General features: G+C 53.9%; 1 long non-coding RNA gene across 1 annotated transcript; it reads right to left on the reverse strand.

The window, feature by feature from the left end:
• Positions 1-12,267: 12,267 nt before the first annotated feature.
• LOC139079544 (uncharacterized) lies at positions 12,268-13,616 on the reverse strand. Its single transcript, XR_011533238.1, has 2 exons — positions 13,202-13,616; positions 12,268-12,892 (listed from the first exon to the last, which is right to left on the reverse strand). It is a non-coding gene; the product is annotated as an uncharacterized lncRNA (long non-coding RNA).
• Positions 13,617-14,733: the final 1,117 nt, after the last annotated feature.

Genomic DNA, 14,733 nt, shown 5'->3' on the forward strand with positions numbered 1-14,733 from the left:
CACACAGGGGGCCCCCGCCCCTGGTTTTAGGGACCGTAGTGGCTCGGTGAAATAGGCTTGGACCACACTGCCAGGCCTTCTCCCAAAACCACTTGTGTGGGCAGAGCAAGGTGAGGCCTCAGTCCTGGGAGACGAGGAGTGAGGGGCAGCCGGGAGCCAGGTGTGCCCTCTGGTCAACTCTGGTCCGTTTCCAGAGCCCCTCCCCTGCTGGGTGACTGGAACTGGTTGAATTCTGAACTCCTTGTGCTGCACAGAGACCCGCAGGGCTGATGGTCACGGAACAGGTGAGAGCAAGCACAGGCTCCAGAGCTGGCCCCGCCCCACGGGCCTGTGTCCTTAGATGCTCTGAGCCTCTGCCTTCTCATCTTGAAAGTGGCTGTGACGACTTTACCTGCCTGCCGGCTGCCGCCTCATTTCTAGACTCCGTGAAGTTGCTCATGTGGGGCCCCCCATCTCCAGCCACCTCCAGCCTCCACTGAAGCCGCAGCTGCGTGCTGCTGTCCTCCCTCCCACCCTCATGCCTTGCAGTCCCTTCTCATCGCAGCTTCTGCACCTGATACAAAACCCGACAAGGACCGTTACTGGGAAGGAACCATTACAGGTCACACTCACCCAAGAATGTGGGCCCAAGAACCCCAAATACACATGATACAGCGAGTTCAGCAACATATGAAAAGGATGATGCATTACAGCCTTGGAGAGCTTAATCCAGACGTGCAAGGTTGGTTTGCAATTGTGAATCCCTCAGTATATTTCATCACCTTCATAGGTGGGGGAAAAACCCTGTGATCATCACTGTAGCTGCAGAAAAGGCATTGGATAGAACTCAGCAACTATTTATGATAAAAACTCACAGCACTCTAGACATAAAAGGAAACTTCCTTAATCTGATTGAGGGGGATTACCAAATACGCAGAGCACCGTCCCACGTCATGGGGAAGTGCCAAAACTTCCCTGCTAGGCTGGAGAACAAGGTTGGGGCCCACTGCTGCAGCTGCCCTGGAACGTACGTGGGGCTGGCTGGTCCTTCTGGTCGGGGGGAAGAGAAGAAGCGAAAGCCGGAAGGATTTACAAGAAAGCGATAAACTTGAGGCGTCCGTGGATGTGATTCTGTGTGGAGAATATCAAGGGAACCTGCAGATAATGATGCTGATGTGCGCGTGAGTTTAGGAAGGTGAGTGACTACAGGATCCATACACAAAATAAACTGTTTCTATATGTGAGCAATGCGTAAGTAGGAAACGAAATTTGGCGAGACTTTATTTGCAATTCAGTAAAAAAAATCAAGTAGGACTAAGTCCAACAAAATATTGTGGAGCCTTCTGCACAGAGAGCTATAAGCTTGTATTGAGAAATTAAGACTAAATAAATTCATACGCCATGTCCGTGGATTGGTAGCCTCAGTGCTATAAGAATGTCCGTTGTTCCCCTAAGATCAATAAGCTCCCGATCAAAATTCCAATAGTATGTGTGTCTTGTGCACGTTTACAAACTGATTCTAAAACGTGTGAAGACGCTGAGAGTTAAAAACGGCCAAGACACTTCAGAAGTTCAGTTTGGAAGGATTTGCTCTGTCAGACATCTGTTCTTACTGTAAAGCTTAGTAACAAAGCAGTGTGGTGTCGCCACAAAGCAAAGAAAGAAATGAACTGAAGGACAAAAGAGGATGGAACAGACCCTCATGTGCGCAGGCACTTATCGTGGTGAAGATGACACTGCAGAGAAATGGGCTAAAAGACAGCCCTTTAGTACCAGGTGCCGGGTCGGTGGGACGCCCCTTAGGACAACAGTGAACCTGGGCCCTAACCTGACACCAGACACAGAGGTGGACTCCAACAGCGTCCTGTGTTGAATTGTGCCCCACCCAGCAACGGGGTGAAGTTCCAACCCCCGGACCTCAGAATTCGACCTTGTTTGGAGGTGGGCCCTTTGCAGATTTCATCAAGGTAAGATGAGGTCATTCTGGTGAGCCAATCCAGTATGACAAGTGTCCTTATAAAGGGGAAATTGGGACACAGACATGCCTGGGGAACGGGTGAAGATGTGGTCAAGTGACCACAGAGCAGAGGTTGGAGGAATGTGGCCACAAGCCAGGGGTTGACGGCAGCCCCCAGCAGCTGGGAGAGACCGGAAGGACCCTCCCCTAGAACCTCCAGGGAGCATGGCCCTGTGACACCTTGACTCGGGACTTCTGGCCTCCAGAACGGGAGAGGAGAGATGTCTGGTGTTTCAGCCCCCAGTCTGTGGTCCTTCATTACAGCAGCCACAGGATGCACATACAGCAGGATGTGGCCAAAGTCCCCTCAGGAACAGGCGGCCCCCACAAGGGGACAATTGAAGAGAGTTTGGGGAAAGAGCTCATGACGAAGCTGTGGGAAGGGTTGGGAGAGGCCGACAAAAGCAGCGGTTACTGCCCTGGGCTTGAGGGCCGAGGGGGGTGGTTGGTAGACAGCTGCAGCTGTGCGCAGGGCCCCCAGAAGGACACGGCCCGGAGGGACAGGGCGGCTATAAATACCCCAGCCCCTCCTGCTGCTCCCTGTGGGGCCTCCCTTTGGCCAAGTCCAGCTGGAAGCTGCTGGTTGCTGCAGCCGTGGGGACGTGGAACGGGGTGGAGAGGGTCAGGGCGGATCTGCAGGAAAAAGCAGAAATGTCCAGCTCAGCGGTTTGTCGATTCGGATGTGAAAGGCAGAATGAGAGCTTCAGGACGGGAAGAGGGTTTGGAGCGTGCCTCATGACCTTGGGGAGAAAACCTGCCGAGACAGGACCCAAAAGCCACTGCCCACTGAGGGGAAGTCCACTAAATTGGACTGAATGGAAATTAAGAACCCCACTCATTGCAGGACACCGTTAAGTGGGTGGAAAACTCAGTTGCTGGGCAATGAAGATAAACTATTAATAGCCAAGGGCTCCTATCTGGAATGTGTAAAGAGCACCTAACAGTCAATAAGAAAAAGATGCTCCAATAGAAAAATGACCAGAAGACTTGAGTCGTTGCTTGACAAGCAGGCCACCTGATGGCCCAAACCACAAAAAGATGTTCAACCCCATTAGTGGTCAGGGAAATGAAAATGAAAATTATAATGAGATCCCACAACACCCCACCCCCTAGCGCTCCAGAATGGCTGAAAATAAAAGGACTGATCACGTCAGTCATGTCGAGGACGTGGAAGAACCTGATCTCGACACTCTGGGCAGGGGTGCCACCTGGGACGCCAAAGACGTTGGAAAGCCATTTGCGTTGCCCATGGAAGCCCCTGGATGTGCCCGACACTCTGCTAGGTGTGTCCCCACGGAGATGCCTGCACACGAGCCCCAGGAGACCCGAGCAGGAGGCAACCCCCGCGTCGCCCGTGGACGGAGATGTGTAGGACCGTTGCACGACGGCTCACGGCTGACATCGACAGCCGGTGACGCTCCCGGGTGGAAGCAGGTCAACAGGCTGAAAGATCCGTTGGAAGTCAGAGCCTGCCTGCCTGCCTGCGGGGAGACGGGGGTGGTTGGGGCGCACAGGGCCTTCGGGGCGGCGCTCTCGCCTGGGTTTGCTGTGACGACTCACCGAGCTGCACTCTGGCGCTCTGCGCTTTTTGTGAGTTGTACCGAAATAAAAAATAAGTAACAAGAAGAAAATATGTTGATTTGATGCTGTTTCCCCAGAGACTGTGTGGGGCCTCCAAGTCCCTGGGCCCCTGGCATGCGGGTGAACTTGAGGGTCTAAGTGTTGGGCAGAGTGGACGGCTGGACGGGTGAAAGAGGAGCCACCCGAGCAGGAGGGGGCTTCGTTGAGCGGGGCCCCGAGTCCCGGGCGGTGGGTCTGAGCGGCCCCTCTCGGCGGAGAAGTGCTTTGGGAACAGAGAACGGCCGTTGGCAGTCTGCACCCCTCCTGAGTTTCCTCTGTCCACACATCGTCCTTCCACCGCCTCACCTGGAAAGTGGATCTTGTGCTGAGGGAGAAAGCGCAGAGCTTCTGCGGCGTCCATGTGGAGACGCTGTCTGCCCTGGAGCCTGGAGCCCCTCTGCCCACCGCTCTGCCCCTGGTTTGACAGGCACCCTTGTCACTAGCAGCTGCTGAATTTTGTGGAGCGTCTTTCTGCAGCGGCTGGTGGAGCGTCCAAAGGGACTGGGCTCCTGGGCGTCTAGGGTGTGGTTGGTGAGCCGGGACCCCATCCCCGGAGAGTGCAAGTTCCCCCGGGCCCAGCTCAGAGAGCACCCTCAGTGGCCTCGGGACGGGCCTCAGGGATGAAGGACGGCGCGGGTTTGTGGCTGGCACAGAGACAGCCTGAACTGAGTCAAGTGCTCTCTCCACTTTGAAATCCGAGGTTGGGATGCTGGTGCCCTGCCTGCCCTGGAGAATGAGTGGCAGGAGGGGGTGTTTGGTCTGACATTTCACAGCCACCACCGCAGTCCAGTCTGCACGGCACAGAGCAGCCGCTGCTGGCCACAGGCCTGGAGGCCCTGGGGGTGCCAGGTGCCTCCCTAGCCATGCCGGCATGATCGAGGACCCCCAAGACCATGCCTCAGAGAACACGGGGTGCCCTCCGAGTGCCTCCTATCGTGGGGGCTCTCTTACCTTTATTCTGAATTAAAAAGTGCGGAGGGAAGACCCGAAGCCAGTGTGGGATGCTTGAAGAGCTCGTCTGATGGACTTAGTGGGAGAAGGCCTTTCCCAGGATCCTGAGGTCACTGTCCTGGGGCGAGTGTAGCGGGAAGTGAGTGCATCCAGGCCCTCCTTGGAGGGCAGTGCTCTGCCAAAGGCCAGATGTTCAGTCCTCTGGATCATGTCCAAGCTGCCCGCCTACTGCCCTCAGCACGGCCCCTGGGCCCAGCCGTCTCAGCCAGGGCCTGAAGGTGGTGGTTCCAGGCAGGCAGTGAGCTGGCGGACAGCAGACGTCATGGGGCGGAGAGAGCCGTGAAAGTGGTGTGGGAAGGGTGCTTCACTCGGGGTGATTTTGATGCGATTCTAATGCGCAGCAGAGTCGGTGATGAAACGCCAGAAGACATTTGATATCTTACTCCAGGTTCAATATTTACCAATTCAAATTGGCCCAAACTTAAAGTTTTGGTATCATCTTCCCAGTCTGAGCCATTTCTAGGACGCTTTTTGTAATCTGCCTTTTAGATTTCTTTAAATTGACTGACTTCCGCCTGTCAGGTGGATGTGGGCTCGGGGACAGGCCCTGAACCTCTGTCCTCAGACATGGCCCTATGTGACATCACCCACAGCCCCTGGGCCCTGGCAGCAGCCTCAGCAGGACGAGACACAGGCTGCCTCCCCTGTCATTTGTCACCAACCCAGAAGCAGAAGACGGGGTTTGCCGGGCCAGAACCAGAGTGACCTGCGGTGCTGGCTCACTTCCTTTCACAGGCATCTCCTCCATCACTCTGGAAAATCGTGGAGAGGGAGACAGATGGACAGGACTCACCCTCAAGGCATGGACAGAGGCCACACATAATTCTAACAGGGAATTAAAATATATGGTTTATTGGGGTTAACTATACGTGACATAAAAATGGCCATTTTAACCATTTTAAGTGAAGAATTTAGTGGCATTAAGTACACCTGCCGTGCTGTTGCAACCATCACCACCACCCACTTCCAGAACACTGTCACTACCCCGAACAGAAACTCTGTGCCCATCAGCGGTCACTCCCCTGCCGCTGGGAACCACTCATCTACTTTCTGTCCCTGAATCTGCCTATTCAAGACATTCACACACTGTGTGGCTTTCTGCACCTGGCCGCTTCCATGCAGCAAAATGTTTTCAAGGTCCGTCACGGTGCAGTGTGTGTCAGAGCTTCATTCCTTCTCGTGACCCGATAATATTCCATTGTCTGGATGGACCGTGTGTTGTTTACCCATCATCTGCTGATGGGCGTTTGGCCGTTTCCACCTGTTAGCGGTCTTGAACCGCGCGCCGGGAGCACACCTGCGCGGGCGTCCAGGTGCACTTGTCCTTCCTCTGGGGTGTGTACCTAGGCGTGCAATTGCTGGGTCACCTGGAAACTCTGTTTAACTGTTTGAGAAACTTCTGGACTGTTTTCCACAACGGCTGCACCGTTTCACCTCCACCAGTGTTGCACGAGGTTGAACAGGAAGGTTTAAGGTCAGTGATCACTGACGATTTAAAGAGATTTGTTCTAAGACGAGAGAGAGAGAACTGAAGTGCTCCATAGCTCAGGGAGAGCCCGCAGGGAAGGAAGCGCAGGAGGTCCTGCATGCACAGCCCGGGTGGGGAAGCCCATGGGGCCGCCCAGGCCCAGAGCTGGTCCAGTCTGCAGGCCGAGCTGGCAGGCAGGGAACCGGACCTAAAATGCAATGGGGTGGACGGCACTGAGTGTCACCTGTGGACCTCGGGCAGACATGGAGTGGGCAGGAGAGAGCCCCTTCTCCCTCCTGCAGACCCCTGGTGCCCTCACCTCCAAACCTGACATCAGGTGAAAGAGCGACGCTTACAGGGGCCAGCACGGGTTGCGGGGAAGGCTGCACTTGGGGCTGGCGGGCAGTGGGTCCATCACCACACACTCTTTGCTGGTGGCTAGGGCAGTTTTCTTTTGAATTCCACATTCTTTCCAAGACCAGCAAGCTTTCCTTGGATCGCCACCCAGCTTTGACTTCTGTCTGGGGACGAAGTGCCCCCTCCCGGTCAGCACGGACCTGAGTCTATCCACAGTTTGCCCGAGGGATGAGCTCTGGGAGGCCCCGGAGTCTGGCTGTATTGCCCACGAGTAGTGTTGAGAAGACGGCTCTGACCCGGGCTTGGGGACCTCGGCCGAGCCAGGTGCCAGGACCTGACACTGCAGCATTCAGGTCAAGGCCACTGAGCGGTCCTTGGGGGTCTGAGTATCTTCTGGCCAGCAGGACAAATGACCACAAATCACCATGTGGCTCAAAACAACGGGACTTCATTCTGCCAGTTCTGGAGGCCGGAAGCCCCCAGTCAGCATCGCTGGGCTGAACTCACAGTGTCACAGGGCCTGCTCCCTCTGGAGCCTCCGGGGGGCGGTCCTTCCTGCCTCTTCCAGCTCCCGGGGGCTTCAGGCGTCCCTGGCTTGTGGTCACATCCCTCCAGTCTCTGCCGGAGGAAGAAGCCGTGGGACGACGGAGGCTGCGATTGGAGTGATGCAGCCACAAGCCAGGGACGCCGAGGACCACCGGCACCACCAGAAGCTGGAGGCAGGCAAGGAGCAGACGCTCCCTCAGAGGCTCCAGGAGGAGCTGGCCCTGCCCACTCCTCGATTTGGGACTTCGGCCTCCAGACCGTGAGAGAGTCAATTCCTGCTGTTTTAAGCCCCTGGTTTGTGGTGCTGTGCAGCGGGGGCCCCGGGAAGCTAATGCACCGGCAGCAGAGTCAGCAGGTGCCAGGCCGTGTGAACATCTCACAGGCTTCAGCTCGCTGGATCCTGTCCCGTTTCTGCAGATGTGGAGACCAGGCTCAGTGGGTCACTTGAGGTCACTCCAGGAGCGACGGCGATGGGTCAGGATCCCTGCGATTGTCCTCACATGTGGCGCCGGCTTAGCTCTCCTCCACCCCAGGCAGGGCAGTCTCCACAGGTGACCAGGGGCTGTGGTCACCCTGAGGCTCCAGGGCTCAGCTGGCCGCCTCTGCCCTCATTCTCCTTCCAGGGCAGGTCTCCTGACAAGACCAACTTGCTTCTAAGATGTCGATTCCTAGCTGCTCTCGCTCTCCAGGCTCCCTGGGGAAGGCCTGGGCATCTCACCCCTTCTCAGTGGGGACCGGGCGCGCTTCAATCGTGGAGCCCTTACACCCGCCACCCCAAGTCTGTCCACGGGTGTCCTCCTCGTCGGGGCCCCCATGGGGTGTGCCCTCCCCCCAGAAAGTTCCTTCTGAGCCAGGCACTCCGGCAGCCATGGTAATCATCAGCCCAGTGCCCAAGGCAGCAGCCAGCATCTTAGCGTTTCCACAAAGAGGTTCCTGAGATGCTAATTTTCAAGAACAAAAGCTGCTTCCTGGAACAGACCAGCTCCCCAAGCCTCTGGCCTGGGACCAGCGGCCCACACCTGTGTTCTCTGCCCTTGTGGCAGGCGTGGAGAGCGACGTCTTCATCCTTGTCCTGGGGCCCAGGTGACCTCAGCCGGCTGTGGGCACTTGCTGGGCACGTTATGCCAACGTGTCTGATTTGCCTCATTCACCTTCCAGACTCCATGGAGGTCACAGGCGCCAGGGCACCACTGAGAGTACCCAGCGGCCAGTAGTTGTTGAAGGCCCAGTGCAGCAGAAAGGGGGCCACCCCTGGGCAGGCAGCCAGATAGAGGCCAGCCCATCCTGGGCAGGTGGTCAGGCAGAGGCTGGTCCACCCTGGGGCTGGCAGTGGGCCTCCTGCAGGGGGTCATCTGAGTGGCCCTGCCGTTTCCCCAACAGCCCAGGGGCCCTGAGACCGGTCCCTGGGGCTCTTCCTGCCCTCTATCTTTCACGTAAGCAGAGCCATGAGACCCCAGATGTTCCTCACCTCGTCCCGCCCTGCAGTCCTGGAGGCCAGGCTGCAGAATGTCACCTTCCTGCCTGACTGGGAGGGGCTGGTCTTGTGTCTGCAGGTGGGTTCTCCCTGTTAGTGAGTCATTTCGGGATGAGCGTTACATACCCTCACTTGCTGGCCTTCCGTCCAGAAGTCCTTGATTGACTCTGACCTTGCTCTTTCTTGAAGATGGCGTGTGTGTAAGTGTGTGCAGACCTGCAGGGCGGCAAAGCCACTTACACAGCGCACACGTTGGGCAAAGAAAACGAAGACTTTAACTTTTCCTTATGAACCCGGACCACCAAGATGCAAAGGGCTCCTGCGGGTCGCCCAGGGCAGTTGCATGAAATGGGTGCTCTCTACCCTGAAGCGCCACCCAGCAGCCCCTCACGCAGCCACCCGCCGGCAGGCTCACCCTCCGCAGGCGCCCCCCACCCTAAATCACTGGAAACACTTACCTGCTTTTCCTTATATTTTTACCACCTCATTTGCATTTCTAAGCGCCATGCTTTCATTTTATCTGCTTCGAAATGTACAGGAATGGTGCCACACAGGGCACATTCTTTTGTGTCTAGCTTTTTTTTAGTGGAATATCATGTTTGCATGATTCATCCACGTTACATTTTAAATTAATTAATTTATTTTCTGTTGTGGTAGAATATACATAAAAATTTACCATCTTAGCCAATTTTAAGTGCACAGTTCAGTGGCATTAAGCGCATTCTCATTGTTGTGCAGCCGTCCCTGGCATCCGTCTCCAGGACTTTCTCATCTTCCCAGACTGAAGCTCTGACCCCACTGAACGCTCACCCCCGCCCCTCCCCAGCCCCGGCACCTCCACCCCACCTCCTGTCTCTGTGGAGTGGACTCCTCTCGGCCCTCATCCCGGTGGAGTCCTACAGAGTCTGTACTTTTGTGTCGGGCTCATTTCACTGAGCATCATGTTTTTAAAGCTCATCCATGTTGTAGCACGTGTCACAATTTCCTTCCTTGTTATGGCTGAATAATGTTTCACGCCACGTTTTGTTTATCCATCATCTGTCCATGGACATTTGGGTTGTTTCCACCTTTTGGCTGTTGTAAATAATGCTGCTCTGAACATGGGTGTACAATTATCTGTTTTGGTCCCTGCTTTCAATCCTTTTGGGTGTGTACCCAGAAGTGGAATTGCTAATAATTCCAGGTTTAATTTATTGAGAAACTGCCATCCTGTTTTCCTCAGTGGCTGCGCCATTTTACTTTCCTACAGCAATGAATGAGCCAGGGTTCCAGCTTCTCCACATTCTCACCACCACTTGTTTTCTGGGGTGTGCAGGTGTGCGTGTACGTGTGCGTGTGTGTGCGTGTGTGTTGTTTTTTTATAGAATAGCCATCCTAATGGGTGTGAGGTCATATCTTGTAGTTTTAATCTGCGTTTCCCTAATGATCAGTGATGTTGAGCATCTTTTCATGGGCTTATTGGCCATTTGTACATCTGTGGAGAAATGTCTGTTCCAGTCCTTTGCCCAGTTTTGAGTCGGATTTTTTGTTTTTTGTTATTGAGTTATAAAGGTTCTTTATATTCTGAATATTAATCCCTTATCAGATATAGCATTTACAAATATTTTCTCCCATTCCATAGGTTGCCTTTTCACTCTCTTGATAGTGCCCTTTGATGAACAGGAGTTTTAAATTTTAGCATCGTCCAATTTATCTATTTTTTCTTTCACTGCCTGTGCTTTTGGTGTCATCTCCAAGAAATCATTGCCAGATCCAATGTCGTGAAGATTTCTCTCTCCATTTTCTTCTGAGAGTTTTATGGTTTTAGCTCTCAAGTTTAGATCTTTCATCCATCTTGAGTGAATTTTTGTATATAGTGTCTGGTAAGGGTCCACCTTTGTTCTTTTGCAGGTGGAGATCCAGATTTCCCAGCACTAGTTATTTGTCGAAAAGACTGTCCTTTCCCCATTGAATGGTCTTGGCACCCTTGTCAAGAATCACTTGCTGTATGGGAGGGTGTATTTCTGGGCTCTCTATTCCATCTCGTGGTGTCCATGTCTGTCTTTATGCCAGTGCCACACTGTTGTGAATCCTGGAGCTTGTGGTAGGTCCTGAAGTCAGGGATCGTGAGTCCTCCGGCTTCGTTCTCCTTTTTCAAGAGAGTCTTGGCTTTTTGGGATCCCTTGAGATTCCATATGAATTTTTGGATGGGCTTTTCTATTTCTGCAACAAAACCACCTTTTGGATTTTGAGAGGGATTGCAGTGAATTTGGAGACTGCTCTGGGTGGCACTGACATTTTAACAATACTCAGTCTCCCAGCCCGCGAGCATGGGGTGTCTTTCTGTTCCTTTAGGTTCTCTTTGACTTCTCTCAGCACTGCTTTGTAGTTTTCAGCGTACAGGTCTTTCACCTCCTCGGTTAAGTTTATTCCTAAGTATTTTATTCTCTTTGGTGCTATGGTAAATGGAATTATATCACAATTTCCTTTCAAATTGCTCATTATTAGTGTGATTTTCCGTGTGTTGATTTGGTATCCCACGATTTTGCTGAATGGATCATTCCTGACAGTTTTTTGCGGAATCTTTAGCATTTTCCACGTATAACATCCCGCCATCCGCAAACAGGGATACTGTGCTTCCTCCACTCCAATCTGGACGCTCGTGTGGATTCATCACGTTATCACGTCTGTGACGTAGCGTGGCCGTTGCCTTGTCCTCACTGCTCGATAGTGTCCCCTCACGTCACTGTCCTACAGTCACTCCTCCATTCTGCTGTCAGTGGACATTCGAGCTCCTTCTGCTTTTTGGCTATTACCTGTAGGAGTCCTTTAATGACTTATAATTCCATTTATTTAGGGGCCAAATACTAAATATTTAGTACTAGATACTAAACAAATATCCAGTGCTAAAGACTAAATAAAAACCTAAATATTTAATTAAATACTTAGGAGTAGAATTGCTGGGTCACAAACAGATGTGCTTCCAGTGTTACTAAAAACTGCCCAAACTTTTTCCAAAGTGGCTGTACCAATTCGCATTCCCACCGACAGCACCTGGGAATTCTCCTGTCACATCCTTGCTGGCGCTGGGTGAGTCAGCCCTTGATTTTGGCTGTTCTCGTGGGCGTGGGACGGCAGGACACCCTGGCTGGATTAACCTCTCTGTTGACTGAGGACGCGAGCACCTTTCCATGTGCCTCTTGGCCGTTCATGTGTCTGCTTCTGTGAAGTGTCCATCCCCACCTGCTGCCCGTTGTATCCTGGGTTGTTTGCTTTTGCTGTTGATGTGTGGGAGGAGTTCTTCCTGTGTCCTGCACGTGAGCTCTTTGTCAGATATATGTAATGAATTTTTTTCTTAAATTGAAGTATAATTATTCAATGGAAAAGCTTTAGCAATAAAAAAAGAAAAGGAATTCCTGTTATATGATTTAAATCCTCTGAAATGTACTGAGGGTCCTTTTATGGTAAAGGTGCTGTGTATGTGGCCGGATGCTCTGGAGGGATACCCTGGAGGGACACCCTGGAGGGACGTGTGGAGTGTGGCATTCTGTGAAGATCCTTTGGGGCATTTCTATTCAAGTCTACCTCCTTACTGACTTTTTGTCTAATTGTTCCATCAATGACTGTAGTGGGCTGAAAAATGGCTCCCAGAGATGTCAGGTCCTAACCCCTGGAGCCTGTGAGTGTGACCTAATATGGACAACATGTCTTTGCAGATGTGGTTAAATTAAGGACGTGGAGATGGGAGACTGTCCTGGATTATCTGGGTGGGCCTCAAATGCAATCACAAGTGACCTTCTAAGAAAGAGGCAGAGGGAAAGTTAAAATACTGTACGACTTTATTTTTCAGAGCAGCTTTAGGTTCACAGTAACATGGAGTGAAAAGTACAGAGTTCCCCTGCCTCCCCCATTAGCAACACCCCTCACCAGTGGCTCATTTGTTATAATAGATGAACCTACACTGACACGTCATCACCATCCAAGGTCCATAGGTTGCATTAGGGTTCACTCTTGGTGTCGTACATTCTGTGAGTTTGGACAAATGTATAATGATACGTATCCACCATTATAGGATCACGCAGAATAACTTCACTGCTCTAAAAATCCTCTGTGCTCCCTCCCCTGAGCCCTGGAAACCCCTGATCTTTCTACCGTCTCCACTCTTTGGGGCGGAGGGAGACTTGACACGCACCGAGGAGGGGTGACGTGAGGATGGAGCAGAGGGTGTTTGAAGATGCTGGCCTTGAAGACTGGAGTCCTGCAGCCACAAGCCAAGGATGCCTGAAGCCACCAGGAGCTGGGAGAGGCAGGAACGACTGTCCCCTGGAGCCTCCGGGGGGAGCGTGTCCTGCTGATGCCTTGATTTTAGACCAGGGAAACTGACCTCAGACTTCTGACCTCCAGAACTAGGAGGACCCAGTCGCGATGGGCAGAGATGCTCCTAGTCAGAGAGGCCGGGGGTCACCAGGTGAAAGCAAGCAGATGGTGCCCCCCTCCCAGAATCCTCTAACCGGGGGTGGGAGCATCTGCTCGGGCCCAGCCCAGGCCCACTGTAGCCCCTCTCTGAGGCTCTGCGTCCCCACCCCCTCCTCGCCCACAGGTCCCTGTCCTCCCCTCCTGCAATCGCAAACCTGCCCAGGCCCAGGCCCGCCCCCGGGGGTCTGCAGCTCAGTGGCATACACTCCATTTCAGGGAGAAATCTTTCTTCTCTGGGTCACGAGGGGGTACAGAGAGCAAATGGCTTTCTCACCTGAAAAATGCACTCAGTTGTAAAATGCATCTCTTGCTCATAATGTCAGGGGCTCCCTGCAGCCCTGCAATGAACCACTGGTGCCCCACTGTCAACAGGCACAGAGCCCTGTCCAGAAGGTCCTTCCTGCACTGGAGCTGGCCTGTTGTCTCCAGTTACCCCGTGGTTGGATTAGCATCCAGTCTCAGCTCTTCAGAAGCACCAAGGGGAAGAGGTTTTCCATTGTTCCATCTTGAAGAGCCGTAGCCCGTGTCCCGTGCCCGATGGGCTGCTCCCTGTGCTGCCCACTGGGCAGAGCTCTGGTGGGGACGCCAAGAGCCAGGCATCTTTGTTCTGTCCCGTGCCGAGCATGTCCTGTTCCTTGCTGTGGAATCCTGCAATGGCTCCAGGCAGCAGGTGTGACAGGCGGGCCTGTAGCCAGGGACCGCGTGCCTGGATACGCACTAGCAGTTCCGGGAAGCAGGGAGCTCTCCAGAACCTGGATCATCACCTCACCCACGGTATCCTTCTGGAGGGCCCCCGTATGGGAGGGAGGGGCTGTGAGGGGTGGCGGAGGGACTCAGGGGCCCCAGATATGGCAGCAGGGAGGAGTAGAGGCGCTGGACACTGCAGGGGTTCCATGGGTGGTGGGGTGACGCTCTTTCAGCCCCATCCTAGACCATGGGTCAACCATCCCCTCACCCCTCACAGCATCGCCAACGGCCCATGGAGGGCCCCCAACTAGTTATCACCTTCCAGCCCCAGGACACCGTCCCTGGCCCCCCATCTGGGTGACTTTCTCTGAGCTCATATCTCAGCATGTAACCCCACATCCACCAGGGGGCTCCATGGTTATTACACACACCCCATGCCGTGCCTGACTCCAATTCCAGGGGCCGAGCCTCTCGCCTCTCCACGCTCCTTTTACCCATCCCCTGCCTCCCGTGTCCGCAGAGGTGGGTCAGTATTTCTGGGGGCACAAGTGAACCTCACAGCCCAGTGCCCTGCCCTCGCTTGCGGGGGTGATCCTGTCTTGGGGTGGGGGCTGAGTCCTGGCCTCCCTCGGGGCTGCGTGGGGGCTGCTGTGGCTTCACGCAGATGGCTTTCCTTCTTCACTTTCCTGTTTGCTGTTTTTCCATCGCAGGAAGGAGAGTCACCCAAAGACACCACCGGCCGGGTATCTGCCCCAATGTCCCCGATGTGCATTTGGTGATGTTCCTGGAGTGCGGGGCGCGAGTCCACCTGAGCTCCTCTGGCCTTGGCCTTTGCCTGTTGATGGAGAAAGAAGTGAGGACAGCCCCGTGTCTCCAGTCACCAGCAGATCCCCGCCAGCCTGTCCCGTGTTTCTGAAGCTCCAGGCAGAGCCACACGGTGTCGCCTTGTCCTGATAAATGACAGAAGTGATTGTCAGTACAGAGCCGTCTGTGTCTCATTTGGCCTCTGGTTTCACCTTCGTCTCGCGATGACTCTCCCGCGTCTCTGTGCTGACTTCTCTCATTTTCCTGCTGTTGGAACTTCCCCACCTCCCGGTGGTGTTTCTTCCCGGTAGACAC

Source organism: Equus przewalskii, chromosome 26 (assembly GCF_037783145.1).
Source record: "Equus przewalskii isolate Varuska chromosome 26, EquPr2, whole genome shotgun sequence".
Taxonomy (NCBI): Eukaryota; Metazoa; Chordata; class Mammalia; order Perissodactyla; family Equidae; genus Equus; species Equus przewalskii.